The 15,841-nt window shown below is 43.8% G+C and overlaps 1 protein-coding gene across 22 annotated transcripts in view; it reads right to left on the reverse strand.

The window, feature by feature from the left end:
- MAPK8 (mitogen-activated protein kinase 8) overlaps window positions 1-3,680 on the reverse strand; it is a 133,182-nt gene extending 129,502 nt beyond the window's left edge. For 4 of the 22 annotated variants that reach the window (XM_019035142.4, XM_055353908.2, XM_063710101.1 and 1 more), the window contains exons 1-2: window positions 3,491-3,651; window positions 2,011-2,204 (exon numbers count right to left, since the gene is read on the reverse strand). The gene's annotated coding sequence lies outside the window, so the exon portion shown is untranslated. Of the gene's footprint in view, window positions 1-2,010; window positions 2,205-3,490 lie in introns of all 22 variants that reach the window. The other 18 variants (XM_055353913.2, XM_019035140.4, XM_019035143.4 and 15 more) reach the window with 9 other exon arrangements.
- Between the last annotated feature and the right edge of the window lie 12,161 nt (window positions 3,681-15,841).

The following is a 15,841-nucleotide window of genomic DNA, read 5'->3' on the forward strand; positions in this document are numbered from 1 at the left end:
TAGTATGTTTTCTCAAGAACCACCTATCTGAGGAACAAGCCTTCTATAAAAAAAAGTTCTGACAGCCTCAGTTTATAGTTTTAAAGCCAAAAACATTAAGGCACTTGCCTAAAGCTCCAGAACTTGATGACAAAGTCCAGATGGCAGAACTGAGAAATGAACCTAGGTCTGATTCCTGGATTGCTCTAGCTCCACCTATTGACCTGAATGACAGGATAACTCATTTCAATACTCCTGTTACCTTTCAGTCAACTCACTTCTGAAATCAAAGTTCAACTTAACCTGCATTAAGAGTAAGAATGCAAGGCTTCTAAATGTTCAGGTAAAGAGCTCATGATTAAGACAATCAGCATCACAGTTCACTGACATAGGCAAATGATTCATATATAAAGCTATGTGGTTATAATGATTTCCTTGGACCACATGAATCAGAAAAGCTACTACCCATACCATTGACTTGACCAAAGACCTCTAGAGCACTGGAATCCTAATGTCAGACATTATTTTGTATTTCTACTCGTGCAACAAAGCATCTCAACCATGTAGATGACTGAAATATGTCAAAATTCAACCCGCTGGCAAAGCAGACCAACAAGAAGCAGGCTCCTATTCAACAACCTCTTAGCACTAGGATAGTTGGGGACTAGTCATTTAACAACAAATTCCTTCAAGTTGTTTCACTGAACATCTCATCCTCACAAGGTCACTTTGATAATAGCAGGCACGGAGCAAATAGTTAAGATTATAACCACATTAATTTATATACAATTTATTCTTGCACTGACTTCCTTTCCAAATGGCATTTCCCCCAGGATCTAAAGGAGTATGAAGGATATAGTTTCCTATTCTGCCAGGACAGGACATTTAAAAGGAGCCCTTTTCATACTTATTAAAGGAATATATTTACTAACAGAATCGATGCTATATCTCTTACTTTAAAGGATAATTTGAAGTGAAATTCAGAGTGACTGCTAATGGATATGGTGTTTCTTCTTGGGGTGATGACAATGTTCTGGAATTAGTGATGGTGATCAATGCACAACATTGTGAATATACTAAAAACCACTGAAATATATACACTCTAACTGGTGAATTTTATGTCAATTAAATTGCAATAAAGCTATTTTTAAAAACCAACAATTTGGAAAACAAAGTAACACAACTCTGGTTCTTTACACAGCCTGTGAGCTACTGCCAAAGGATTGTCAGTAACCCCTACTAGAATCTGACATACCTTAACTAGGTAAAGCAATAAAACTTTGGTATCTCAAACATTTTCAACCCTCATCTTAAAAAAGTACCATTTTCTTATTTCTTCATTTCCACTTTACAGCAAATAATAAGAAACTCATTAGTTCACTCATTTCATATGCTTTCAAACCCAAAACAAACGCTAAACTGTATTTAGTAAGTGGAAAAGAGCTTTAACTTCGATAAATCAATTATTTTGAGTTTTAGGCTCATATTTTGTACCAATTGTGTTAATACAAGTTAGAACTTAAAACCAAACATTTCAAGTAAACATTCCTAAAATATTAGAAATATTTCTAATAAAACATTTATGTGGTTTTGTCCTCAATTTTCCACAAAATAAGTCACCAAAAACCTTTCAAATAATATTCACAAAATTATAAATGCAATCATTTTAGACCCCTACTGAAATACCAGTTTATGAGTGCCTGTGTGTGGATTACGTACATGCACACACAGAGACACACATAAACTAGCACACACACAGAAATACACACTCCACAACCTACTTTATCATATTAAAAAAAATACTTAGACAATATTTTATTTTAGGACAGTGAATGACCTACACGTGATTCAAAAGCCCATGTCATCATAACAGATAATGTACATGAACTGACCATTTAGCCATCTGATGTGACAGTTGCATGAAGCTTCCAAAACTTTATGGAGAACATTACGGTTTTTTTTAAGGCTTGATTTTAAATATTATCAATTACAAAGAGCTTTTCATCAATCCGACTTTTATTGAACACTTACTATATTCCAGGCTAGGTGGTGGAGAAACAGATGCAAGACAGGCCTGCCCTCAAGGAAGTCCCATTTTGATTGCTTGCTTTTGTCAGGCACAGCACTAAACATGTTCACTTAGAGCATCTGACCTCCTAGGTTTAACGTTAACCACAGCAGGGGAATCTGAGGTAACCATTACAAATGACTGTAAGGCTGCAAGACTGGAAAAAATAAAATTTAGAAATAAATAAAAGCTGTTGTATATTTAGACCAAATCTAATTCTACTTCCTATTACACTTGAACTTCCAGACATACTGCTTAAAAAATGACCCAGAATATAACCATACCTTCCTTAACAGACATCACTTATGTAACTGTCTCATTTAAAGGTCCATCTATTATACTTCAGTCAAAGCATCCTCTTCCATGAAAGGATACTTTTCTTTACCTTCAAACCAAACCTCTTCATCTGGGTACGGTACTAAACAGTTGCTGAATGAATGAATGAATGAAAAAACAGATGTTCTAATTGCCAAGGAGGTACTTGCTGGATGCTTATCTCAAAACACAATGGACTGACGGACCAGAATTCTACTGGAAAGATCGCTGAATTTCAGAGGTAAAAACAGTAATCACTGGACAATGCCGTGTAGTCAACATGTTATTAAATTCGCAGTAAAGACCAGGCGGGGAACTTTCAGAAATAAAAACGGAAAGTGTTCATCAGGGTACTTTAAAATGGCCTTGGTTCTACCATCTCTGAATCGGGAACACAAATGCGAGACAAAGAGATGGGAGGGTGGGGTGAAAAAGTCAAAAGGTCACCACCGAGTGACCCTCAAGAGAAATGCGCGCTGACCACCGAAGCTCGGGCCAAGCTGGATGGACACCTCCCACCCGAGCCACGGGCCTGGGCTCTGCCTTGCAGCCCAGAGCTGCAGGCCACTCCGGCCCTTTTCAGCGCTGCTGCCTGCGTTTGCCCAGAACGTTAGCACAAAGAAACCATCGAGAAGCAAAATACGGTCCCCATGGGCGCGGGGCAGGCTTGGGGACCTGCCGGCAGAAGCGCTCTCCCCGGTTCCCCGCCGCCCCGGAGGCAGCCAGGGCGCGGCGGGCCGCAAAGACACCTCCGTCCGAACCTTGCCGAAGTGTTTCAGAACTTGCCACCCACCCCCCCGCTCCATTTTCTTCTCCCGCCGCGGAGGCAGGACCCACGCGAAGAGGACGCGAGAGGACAGGCGGGCGGGGCTCGCGGCGGCAGGCGGGCTGGCGGGCAGCGGAGCGCGCCCAGGTCCCGCAGCCCCACGCCCCCTCGGCTGGCCCCCGCCTCCGCGCCGCTATTGTTCCCGCGCCGCCCCCGCCCGCCGCGCGCTCCCGCCCCCACTCCCAGGAGGGGGTTACGGCTGAGGAGAAGGCGGCGGCGGCGGCGGCGGCGGCAGCGGCACAATAACATAAACACGACGGGGCCGCCTGCCGTCCCGACCCTGCGGCGTCCGCCGCACTCACCCGGCAGCGCAGCGAACGGCGACAGGGATGCCCGCCAGCGGGGACAGGGGCCGTCCGGGGGGGGGGTCCCCGCGGCCGTTACCCAGCGCTGCTCGCGGCTCCGCGATCCAAGCCGCGTCGTCCGGCCTCGGCCGCTCGGCTGAGTAACAGGGACGCGGGCCGTCACCGCGCACGCCCGCGCACGTCATCGCGCAGGGCCCCGCCCCCGCACCTCCCGAGCGGCCGGCGGGGCGGGGCGGGGCGGGGCGGGGCGGGGCGGGGCAGCCCCGGGGCCCGGATTGCGGGGGCGGGGCCGCCGCCCGGGGACGGGGCTACTCCAGGGGTTCCGAGAGGACTTGCGGAGGTCGCCTGGAGGCGGAGCCGCGGAGAGAGCCTCCGAGGGCTGTGGGTGAGGGGCGTGGCCTGGAGCGGGAGGGGCGGGCCCTGTGGCGGCACGTGGCGGCGCGTGGCCCCAGGGGACTGCATCTGGTTGGCGGCGGTAGCCAGGTCAGAGCTTAAGCCTTCGGGCCTCGTCGGCACAGGGTTGAAGGGCAGGTGCGCTTAGGCCTAACCTGCGCAGCGAACAGGCACCCCCTTCCGGTACACACCTGAGTGATGAAGAGCTGGTTACCTTGACCGACAATATGTTCCATTCTGAGGACACCTGTCCGGGTCCCAGCAACCTACAGAGAGATAAGTGTTCTCTTCAGCTGCCCGGGAAAAGCTGCCTCCAGTTTTTCCAAAATCCACCTACTCCGAGATTCCTTGCAAATCCACCTCTTCCCAGATTCCTTGCATTAACCTGGTTTACTTCTGAGGCCCCACAAAGCGTGTAAATGTTACAGAAGCGATAAATTGACAAGCCCTTTAAATATCCAACAACGGGTGGAAAGGCGTTTAAATTACCTACATCCATTCGGTAGAATACATTTTAGCAATTTAAATGCCATGTGTTCAAGGAATTCTTAACAACATAGGAAAATGTTCACAATATATCATTAAGAGAAAGAAGCAAGAAACAAGTCATATATAGAATGGTCCCACTTAGATACTATATATACACATACAAAAAACCTGGAAAGAAATACACCAAATTATGTTAACAATGGTTCATCATTGGACTATGGAATAAAGGGTGACTTGGTTCTCTTTTATACTTTGGGTATTTTCTCATGTTTTCCGAGAGGAATAGTTATGTTCACAATCGGAAACAAGTAAGTTACTTTAATAATGAATATATAAATATTTGTTGACTAAATGAATGATTTCAGGTAAACTACTTTCCTATTACATGTGGGGCTGGCCTGTTTCTGGTGATTCTGAAAGCGAACATACAGATGATTATTCATTCATTCTCTTCCCATTTCCTCTCTCCCTCCCTCTCAACCTTCTTAATTTCCTTCCTTCCATCCTTTATTCCTGCAATAATTATTTATTGCATGCCCATTCAGTGCCAGGCAATACAATAGAGTTTATAGATTTAATCACTGTACTATGAAAGTAATAACAGTAAACGCAAAATTATCACTGTTTTATAATACAAATTGTTAAGGATACATAATACTATGAAACCAATTAATACACTAGTTAATAAGGCCAGAAAAGATTTCCCTGAGGAACTGTCACTTGAGCTGGGAATAGGTTTGACTAGACAGAGAATATTTTAGAGGTAACTTTGCACGCAAAGGTTCTCTGATGAGATTAAGTAGGATAAGATGGAGAAATTCAGGAAAGTCCAGCTCTGCTGGAGGAGCAAGGAAGAAGGAGCTATGAGATGAAGTCAGGACCAAACGTAGTAAAGGGACCAAACGTAGGACATCCATATTGGCCATGTTGAAAATCTTTTTATCCTAAGTGCAATGGGAAGCCCCTGACATATTCAGCAAAGGGTATGGCATGATCAGAATAGCTTTTTGAAAAGATTCCTTATTGGAAAGAGCCCAGGTGGATGTAGGAGTAGCCTAGATGGTAAGAGGTGGAAGCTTGATCTAGGGTGATGGTCATGGAAATAGTTGATGGACATGGAAAGATCTGTGAATTATTTAGGAGGTCCAAGGGGCAGAACTTGCACATTCTCCAAGTGATGGGTTATGTGGGGCAATGAAGGAGAGGGAGTCATCAAGGAAAACTCAAAGGTTTCTGGCTTGTGGCCAAGGATGGATGTTAGTGCTGGTTTACCAAGATGGGAATCTTGGAAAAGGACCAGACTGGCATTAAAATATCATGAGAGCAGGCTGTTTGGCTGTTTGAAGGCTTTTGAGATGCCCAAAACTGATGTTAAGTTGGTGGTTGCATATACAGAGCTGAGGTTCAGCTAGTTAAGAGACGAATCATTGACAGTGAGTGATTCCTTGAAGCCTTGGGATAGATGGGTCAGCCTAGGCCTGAGGAGAGGGCCTGCAACCAGGCTTGGGGAACTTCAGTGTTAAAGGGCCACAAAGGGGAAGATGAGTCTGTGATGAGCTGCCAGGGAGATAGAAGGATAACCAGGAGAGAGGTGTTCAAGAAGAAAGGGCTGATCAATAATATTAAACATAAGAGAAGGCTTGGAATCCTGGAGTAATAGAACCAGAAGTGAATTAGAGTGGGCTGGGAAATGAATGGGAGGTGAGAAAATAAAGGTGGTGAATATGGATGAGTCAGGCAGTGAAGTAGGACACCAAGCATATTTTACATCTGATAGGAAGACTGTTGAGAGGGAGAGGTTGGATACACACAAAAGAGAAGGAAGACGTGTGTTTCCAGAGAGAACCGGGTGTGATTGAGTGCACAGACAGAGGTACCACCTACTCTTCACCAGACAAATTAAAGGCCTGGAGGTAACAAAAAACAATACAACCCTTAGAGCTGTTGTGAAGTGAGGGGAGTTGCTGGGAGCAGAGCTCCAGAGTTTCACGCCCAGTTCTGTGATGCTGTTGTTAATAACCGCCTCTGTCTCACTCCACAGAGTGAGCTTCTGACTTAGTATCAGTCTACCATGGTCAGCTTCTGATTATCTACATCTAGAAAGAACATTCCACATATTTACATGTGTGCATCTGTGTGTTTGTGTGTGTGTATGATTGATTTCAGAAAGCATTTTGCTATTTCTGATGGAATGTAATTATCTCTGATATTCTGCAAATTCAAAATGCTTTTTTGTAACCCAGATGCAGTGTTGGGCCTTCTTCTTCCTTTTCATGCAATTCTTTCTTGTCAACCTATTAGGGTTCCTTGTTAACCTATTAAGGGGCTGACTCAGACAAAGAGGAAAATATAGTGAATTCAGGTTTCTTGTCTCTTGTCCCAGGGGAGCTGTCTTGGGGACACCTGGTCTTTGGATACCTCTGAGGCTGGGATGGGGAAAGGAGAGAAGAGGAACTGTAGGCCGGAGCGTGCCAGTATGGGCAGGTTCTGGTGAAGTCACCTTTCTCAGCTTGCAGACAGTCACCTTCTTGCTGTGTCCTCACATGGCACAGTGAGAGAGAGAGAGACAGAGAGAGAGAGAGAGAGAGAGAGAGCAAGCTCTCTGGTGTCTCTTCTTATGAGAATGGTAATTCCACCATGTGGGCCCTACCCTCCTGACCTCCTCCGACCCTAATCACCTCCCAAAGGCCCCACCTCCTAATGCCATTACAATGGGAGCTGGGGCTTCAACATATGAAATTAGAGGAGACAGAGACACAATTCAGTCCATAGTACCCAGAAACTGAAGATATTCAGTGTTCATCCTCTGGTGAAAAAAATATAAAGGAAATTGAATAGGAGAGAAAGAATATATTATTGAAGTCATACAACCTGTAAATAAAATATTTGTTGTTTTAAATAAATAAATGTTTTAGAAGAGAGCTTTCTACCAGATCTCTTAGCATCAATGCCCTACCCCATCTACAATAATTAGCTAAGAATTTCTTTGAGCCCAGTGAAATTTTGCCTTTCATAGCTCCTGCACTTTAGAACTTGTGCCAAGGTCCCATTGTGGAGAGAAATTGAAGTGTTCTTCAATACCGGCCCCCTCCACCCGTATCTCCACCTTTACCTCCTGGCCTTCACCCTCACCCTTCAGATGTAAAACTGGAGCTCATGCTAGACTGGCAGGCATTCCACCAATGACCCTTTGGCAGAGAGACCCCTATGAATTCCCAACCTTGGCCAACAGTCCTACTCATTCTTGGCTAGATTTGAAAAGACTCTTTGTGGCATCATTGGGGAATGAGAAAGAGATTCTGGCATCACTGGAGAGTTAAGAGTCTCTGCAGGTGGCAGGGTTTTGAGCCCCTCAGAAGGCAAGTGATGTGTTTCCCTGCCGCAGCCTTGCCAGCGACCTCTGCTGGGGCATTCTCATGTTCCTGACTCAGAGGTGATCCCTGAGGCCCTCTGATGCTCCTGAGAAGGTGCTGTTGCTTCTGGAAAGTGGAGATTAGAAGACAATTTGAAGGAATTTTCAATGGCTTCTTAAACCTGTTCCTGAAGCAGATTCCCAGTCAATGACAGCTTCACTTCTGAGGGTAGGTTGCATTGCTTCTCTTGCCAAAAACCTACAGGATTCACTCTCAGCTGAGGTTTGGCATAGCTGGTCAGGCTGGCCAGCTTGAGGCTTGTCGTGGTCTGGGAAGCAAGCAGAGGCGAGTAGGGTTTTTGGGCTTGGGAAAAGGCAGAGGGAGATATCATAACCCTTCAAGGTGTGGGTCTCTTAAAGGAGGGACAGCTACACAGGAAAATAAGTGAAGCCAGGCATGGTAGCTTACACCTGTAATCCCAGCACTTTGGGAGGCAAAGGTGGGAAAATCATTTGAGCCCAGGAGTTTGAGACCAGCCTGGGCAACAAAGCACAAAGTGAGAATCCAACTCTACAAAAAAAAAAAAAAAAAAAAAAAAAAAAAAAAAAAAAAATTAGCCAGGCCTGGTGGTGAACACTGTAGTCCCAGCTACTCATGAGGCTGAGGTGAGAGGATTGCTTGAGCCCAGGAGGTTGAAATTGCAGGGAGCCGTGATCATGCCACTGCACTCCAGCCTGGGTGGCAGAGCAAGACCTGTCTTAAATGAATAAATAAGCATTCCTCCTCCCCAAATGCTCCAGCTATGCTTGAGGAATAAGCAATCCAGGGTAGATAGGGCAGAAATCTATTTCTGGTAGTGCTAAGTCATGAAGACTGGATAAGGTCTCAAACCCACACCCCAGCTCACCACTTCCCTTGCCCTCTATAGTATTCTATTTCCTTGAAAAGCCAAAGTGTGGTTGGTACTGCCAATCTGTGCAGAGCAGGGAGCAGGACTTCTCTTTGGCATCAGCAGGAACAACAGTGATATCACAAATACCCTCTTCCCAAAGGCAGGGCCATGGTATGAGATTCTATCTATCCTCAAGCCATCAAGCAAGGTCCACTACAAGGGTGTGCCATAGTAGGAATGGGGACCCTCCCATTTGAAACTCTTTGTGAGGGCACCTACCCACGCACTCAGAGAAGGAAGAACCACACAAACTACACTGGATTCAAATATTTGGCCCCATCTAGCCTCACAGCACAGTGGGACATCAGAACCTAAGGGGCAGAATTTCCTTCACTGTTTCTGAGGTCTGCAACCCCAAAGGGAGACTGGAAAGGGCTGTAAGAGGCAAGCCAAAGAAAACCAAGTATCAAGAGCTGGCCTCTGAGGCACAGATTTTAACCAAAAGTGATGGGGGAAAAAACTACACGGAAGCGAAATTCCCCTGAGGAAACTAGCCAAGGCACCAGAAATCTCCCCACCACATCAGTCCTGCAGCTTATACATCTATCTAAGGCAAGACATTTACGAGTGCCAAGGTAAACGGTGAGCTCAAGGGTTCTCAGGTGGTGCTCCGCTGAGATGGAAAGCCGTGGATTCTCAGTGACACAATTGTGGACTTTTCTCTAGAGTCCTTGTCAACAGAGGTAGAGAAATAGAGACAGCATGTGGAGGGGTATATCTGGGAGCTGAGTTTTTTTCCTGGGCATGTCAAACGGAAAGATGGACATCAAAGCAGTTGAAGATTCCCCAGAGATTATCACGGTAAGGACTCTGGGGCCCAGGCTGGGAGGGCAGTGAGGCCAGGAGAGGACAAATATATTGGGGCAAAATTTACACAGGGAGCAAGGTTTTCAGTTCTTTAGAACTGAGGATGGTGGTAAATTCAGATGCGAGCATATAAGAAGGAGATGGACAGAGAAGAACTGGTTGAGACACCATATTTTAGGTTTCCCATATGGAGTACCCTATGCATATTCACACGTGTACGGCTGGTCCATTGCAGAAGTGAAGATCACTCACAGTCAGGGAATATGAGCCTCTTGTGTTGGACTCCTAGTTGGATCAGATGCCCCAGGTTGTCCAGGATGAGTCCAGTTTATACCTGTTGCCCCAGAGTGATTATTAATTGTGTGTCTGGCACTTTCAAAAGCATCCAGGTTTGAATGACTAAATTATATAATCCCTTTCCTATGCAGCAAATTCTTTGGGCAGCACTGGCTTCATGAGAATTTGGCCTGTGCAGTCGCATGGGACCCTGCTCTCACAAGGAGTCCATGGCTGGTTTAATGCTCTGCTGTTGCCATCTTGCAATTCTTATAATTTCATCTTTGGACTTGTGTTTTGTGAGTGCAGTCTGATGGTACACTGGAGCACAAGCATGGGCAGAGGAGATATGCCAGGCAGTAGGGCATGCAGCATGGGCCCAGGCCCGCTGTCCAGCACACACGTGGGCGTGGGGCAGCCTGAGGCACTGTGAGACTTTGAAGGGACAATTGGAACCAGAGCATGGGCCCAGATTGGTGTTGGCTATGGCAGCAGCAGCAATAAGAGATACTGGCCATATCTCAGAGACAGGAGGGGCTAGACTGGAACCCCAGTGGGACATGTCTCCTCATCAGTACCCAGAGCCCATTTCAGGGCATCTGCACTTTGGCCTAAACTATGGGACAGAAACTTTCCATGCTGGGGCAGTAAACTTTGGTAGCTACAAACTGTACATTTATCACAAAACTGTACTCTTATTACCAAATAAAAATGCAACAAAGGCATTGCAATAAAGCATATCAAGGAATTATTAGAGCTCTTCAAAGAGTTTAGAATATTTGCTTTTGAAGACTTCTACAAGATTGCAAAATGAATATCCACAGGCTTAGAAATAAAAATTAAGATAAACTATTGTCATATTCAATGAAAAAGAATACTATCTTCCTATGAAGCTTCAGATAAACCGATTATTAATGAGGAAGACATTTTAAAATTAACTTTCTTTTGTGATAGAAGATACAAGGATATAGCATTAATGTATAAATGGGTATTTTAAATTATAGACAAACCATAAAGACATTTTGTTTCCTGTACAACTTCCACAAATTACAGAAAATGTCAGAGGAAACATTAAAATACCATTGTTTACATTTACATTTGAAATTATACAACTTATGTGAAATTAAGTTGTAAGACAAGTTAAATATTTTTAGAAAAATTGTTTCTTAAGAAGCATCAGTTCTAGATGTACTAAAATTTGTATTTTGAAATAACTTATCATAAATTTATTCTAATGTTGTCACAATCTAAAAAATAATCTTAATATTTCCAGGAATAATCACATCTGTAGAATGATCCTTCTCAAAATTTAAAATTACCAAAAATTATCTTTGTGCACTTGCCAAGAGCAACTGACATTGCTTTTAATTATATTAATTGAAAATTAATTGCTTTTAAAGTGGCTAAAGCTATACATTTTAATGACCTGACAAACATATTTTTGGAAAAGTGATCCAGAAAAATATTATGATCAATCAAAATACCACCTTAATAATACTTAATAAAGTATTATTGCTTATTGTATTATATAAAATTATGATACCATAAATAGGTTTGGGGAGCAATTTATAGGTTTATAATGTTAGTCATGAATTATTATTACATCATTTCATTTGATAAGTAATATGATACCTTAAAAAAGCAATCTTTATATTTTAGTACCTTTAATGACACTTTTTTCTTGCTTTTTGAACAAGGGCCCACCCCATCTGCATTTTGCACTTAGTCCTACAAGTTATATAGCTGGCCCTGTCTTGGGTACTGAATTCACCAAAGATAATTCTATGGTATGGTGTGATGTGGTATGGTATAGAAATGTGCCCAAAGACCTTGTGAATGTCAGGGAATATGGAAACCCAGCAGGGAGGCTAGGCAAAGGAATAGTAGGTCCCTCGAAGCAGGAGGGCTTGGGCCCTGGGAAATGGGAGCCTGTACTTGAGCAGTCATCTGTGTCTTCAGGGAGAGCAGAAGGCAGTTAAGGTAAGGAGAGGAGGGAAGCGTCTTTGTGGAATCCTGGGTCACCACTTTTGATGGGTTGGGTTTCCTCTCAGCAAGGGTCAAGTGAAAATGCCCCCAGATAGGATTAATTATCTGTGCTCAGCCACAAAGGAATTACCTCAAGGATGGGTGGGAGGGATCAATCAGGAAGTTTAACTTTTAATTTTATTAGGGCTCGTCTCAGTCTGTTTGTGTTGTTATAAAGGAATACCCAAGGTTGGACTGTCTCTCTTTCTCTCTCTTCTGGCACTGGTGCAGAAAAACCATTAAGTTAAGCAAGGAAAAGTTCTTAGTGATCTTTAGAGTCCTCTATCCTTGGCCAGGGTTGAGGACAGGGGTACAGAGTTCAGCAGCTCATAAATGGGCCAATGTAGTATAGCAGGACACTCTGGTCTGGGATCCCTGGATTCTGGGGGTACTTGATAAGACACCGAGGCCTTGCCCAGGCCTCATTGTTCCCAATCTTTATTTTCTTGATGTAAACTCCATGGGACATCTGGGGGGTTCCTGTGGAGATACTCTGTTTGGAAATACTGAGAACAGTCCTGTAAATATTCATCACTTAGAACTGGAGTGTTGTGAGGCAGGACCCAAGAATGACCACATTTGCTTGTTACTGACATCAGGACCCCCCTGAGGGGTCTTCAGTTGGTTTGGGGGAGTGATAAGAAAAAGAAGATAGTAAGAAGATTTGAGAGGGCATGGAGCATGAAGAAAGAAGATGAGACTCCTGGCATTTCATCTATGGTGGGATAGGATCAGGTCAGGGAGGGAGACTGGTGGCTGGGGATTGAATGCGGCTCCTGAGGAATCCAACCAAGGACAACAAGTCCCCAGGGTAAGGACAAAGCCCCCTTTGGACCCCATGCATAGTGTACCCCTATGCTTTCTTTGCTACCTTCTGCGCTTCACCCACACCCTACTCTAGCACCTCTATGGTAGCAGGTCTCCCAGTCCAGGGCTGTTTATACCTGGCACCAGGCCCATGAGGTTCATTTTCAAACATGGAGATATTTACACAGAGCAAGAGGAAAAACACATACCGGGTTTCACCCAGAAATCCTGGTGCCTGACCCAGGTCTCTGTCCTCTGCCTCTACCGTAGACATAGACACACACACACACACACACACACACACACACACACACACACACACGCACATTCATGTATACACACACCTGTATGCCCATGCACATGCACCCACACAACACATACACACTGATATGGTTTGGCTGTGTCCCCACCCAAATCTCATCTTGAATTCCCAGGTAATTGAATCATGGGGGCAGGTCTTTCCTGTGCTGTTCTCATGATAGTGAATGAATCTCTCAAGATCTGATGGTTTTGAAAAGAGGGGTTTCCCAGCACAAGCCCTCTTGTCGGCCTCCATGTGAGACGTGCCTTTCACCTTCCGCCATGATTGTGAGGCCTCGCCAGAGATGTGGCACTGTAAGTTAATTAAACCTCTTTTGTAAATCGCCCAGTCTTGGGTATGTCTTTATCAGCAGTGTGAAAATGAACTAATACACACACAGAACCAGGAACTCTTTCCCCTTATCCCATAAGAACTCAGGCCAGGAACCACTGTCCTGGGGGAAATGAAGCTGGGCAAACTAGAAATCACCCTTGCTTCTAACTAGCTTTATATCCAGAGAGTTTTGAAATAACCAACAATATGAGGGAAAATAGTAGCAGGTGATAATTTTTCTCTGCTTCCCAAAGTGTAGATTGCCTGTGTTTCTTCTAATAGCTAGTCACGTGTCACTTAACAATGGGAATACATTCTGAGAAACACATCGATAGGAAATTTGATTGTTGTGTGAACCTCATACAGTGTGCTTACACAAACCTAGATGATACAGCTGCTACACACCTACGCTATATGGTACAGCCTATTGCTCCTAGGCTGCAGCGCATGCCACCACACCTGGCTAATTTTTGTATTTTAGTAGAGACAGAGTTTCACCATGTTGGCCAGGCTGGTCTTGGACTTCTGACTCAAGTGATTTTTCTGCCTTGGCATCCCAAAGTGCTGGGATTACAGGCATGAGCCACCACGCCTGGCCAATTACTGTGATTTTTATCAGAGTTAAAAACAAACAGTTTTGCCCCAGGATTCAGAGAATATTTGGAATTTTATCCCTGGGTTATCTTATCATTATTTTTCTCCTTCCCTCTGTCCTGTGACAGCTTAGAAATCTCTAAATGCTTTTAATATTGTGGTTCCAGGTAGACAATGTCATGCTAAGTATTCAGCCTCGGGACTAGGTAAACTCTGTCTTCTCCCAGGCTTGTTAAGCGCCAAGAGATGGACAGAGAGTGAGAAAGACATCTTGGTAAAGCAGACTCAGGGACATTGGTCCAGCTATTTGCTTCCATTTTCCCTCTAGTGGGCTGAACTGGTCTTCAACAGCTAGTCACAGTCACTTCTTCCATACTTGTCCAGCGTGGGACCCCTGGTTGGGGTCCTTAAGATCATAGGGTCACAGATGAGAAACAGCATATTGGAATAAAGTCAGCAGACCTGCAGCAGTGTGCAATGCCTCCCACAGGGAATAAGAATTTTGCCCCTAGGTTGGGGATGTTGGTACCAATGTTTGGAACCCCAATTGCCCCAAAACCACTTACAGTATGCCCTTGGATCCTAACATTGTGACTGGAGGAGATGATCTGGCAAAAGGCCAGAGTGTTCTGTGGAGCTGGACTGAAGTCATGAACTTCATGCCAGACTCCATTTGGGTAACCATATTACATAACTCCATTAGGGTTACTGTTTACATGCCCAAATTCAGCAACTTTGCTCAATTATTGTATTCTTAAAATTTCTAGACATTTTATTTGTTTATCTGTCACATTTGGGAGGTAATTGTTGTAGTTTGCTGTTCCCCGTAGATATTTTCAAAGTTGTCTTTCATTTACTTAAATAAAATAAAAAGATCATTTTGGCTGGGCTTGGTGCCTCACACCTGTAATCCCAGAACTTTGGGAGGCCTAGGTGGGCAGATCGCTTGAACCCAGGAGTTTGAGACCAGCCTGGGCAACATGGTGAAACTCTGTCTCTACAAAAAAATACAAAAATTAGCTGGGTATGGTGGTGTGCGCCTGTGGTCCTAGCTACTTGGGAGGCTGAGGTGGGAGGATCATCTAAGCCTGGGAGTTTTAGGCTGTGGTGAGGTGAGATTGTGCCACTGCACTCCAGCCTGGGCAATAGAGTGAGATCCTGTCTCTGAAAAAATAAATAAAAAAGATTGTTTTATAATCAGTGTCTGATAAATTGTAGTGTCTGAAATCTCTCTCTCTCTTTCTCTCACCTTCTTCCCCTCCCTCTCCCTCTTGTGGATGTCTGATCTTATTTATTTGCTACTCTTAGAAAATCTTATTTTTGACTGGACTCAGAGGTAGAAGCTTTCAGAGAAAACAGCCTCGGTCTCTTGGCAATCTCTTTCTAGTGTTTTTCTTTGACCTCCTTCATTTCCTTGGCCAAAAGTTTAGCATATTCTACAGCTTCTTCCATATATATATGTGTATATATATATGTGTGTGTATATATATATATACACACACATATATATACATATATACACTATATATATACATATATACATATATACACATATATACACATATATATACACATATACATACACATATATACACATATATATACACATATATATACATATATATACACATATATATATACACATATATATACATATATACACATATATACACATATATATACACATATATATACACATATATATACACACATATATATATACATATATATATTTTTTAGCATGCTGTTTCCTTGAAGCGGTATGCTGATGTTTGAGTTGCCAGACATGTGGAGTAACACAGTGGGGAAGCTTGGGTGCTTTGGTCCTGGGTTTCTTACTTTCTTTATTGAGGAGTTTTCTCACAATGTGCAGGAGAACATCATGTTCCTTAGAGAGGTTGAAACATTTGTAAATTCTCTTAGCTCCTGTGGACCCCAGGTGATGAGGCACAGTTGTATTAGTCAGTCCAGAAATATACTTCCCTTCTTCTTTTCTTACTTTCTTTATTTCTTTTTTT

Source organism: Gorilla gorilla, chromosome 8 (assembly GCF_029281585.2).
Source record: "Gorilla gorilla gorilla isolate KB3781 chromosome 8, NHGRI_mGorGor1-v2.1_pri, whole genome shotgun sequence".
NCBI classification, from domain to species: domain Eukaryota; kingdom Metazoa; phylum Chordata; class Mammalia; order Primates; family Hominidae; genus Gorilla; species Gorilla gorilla.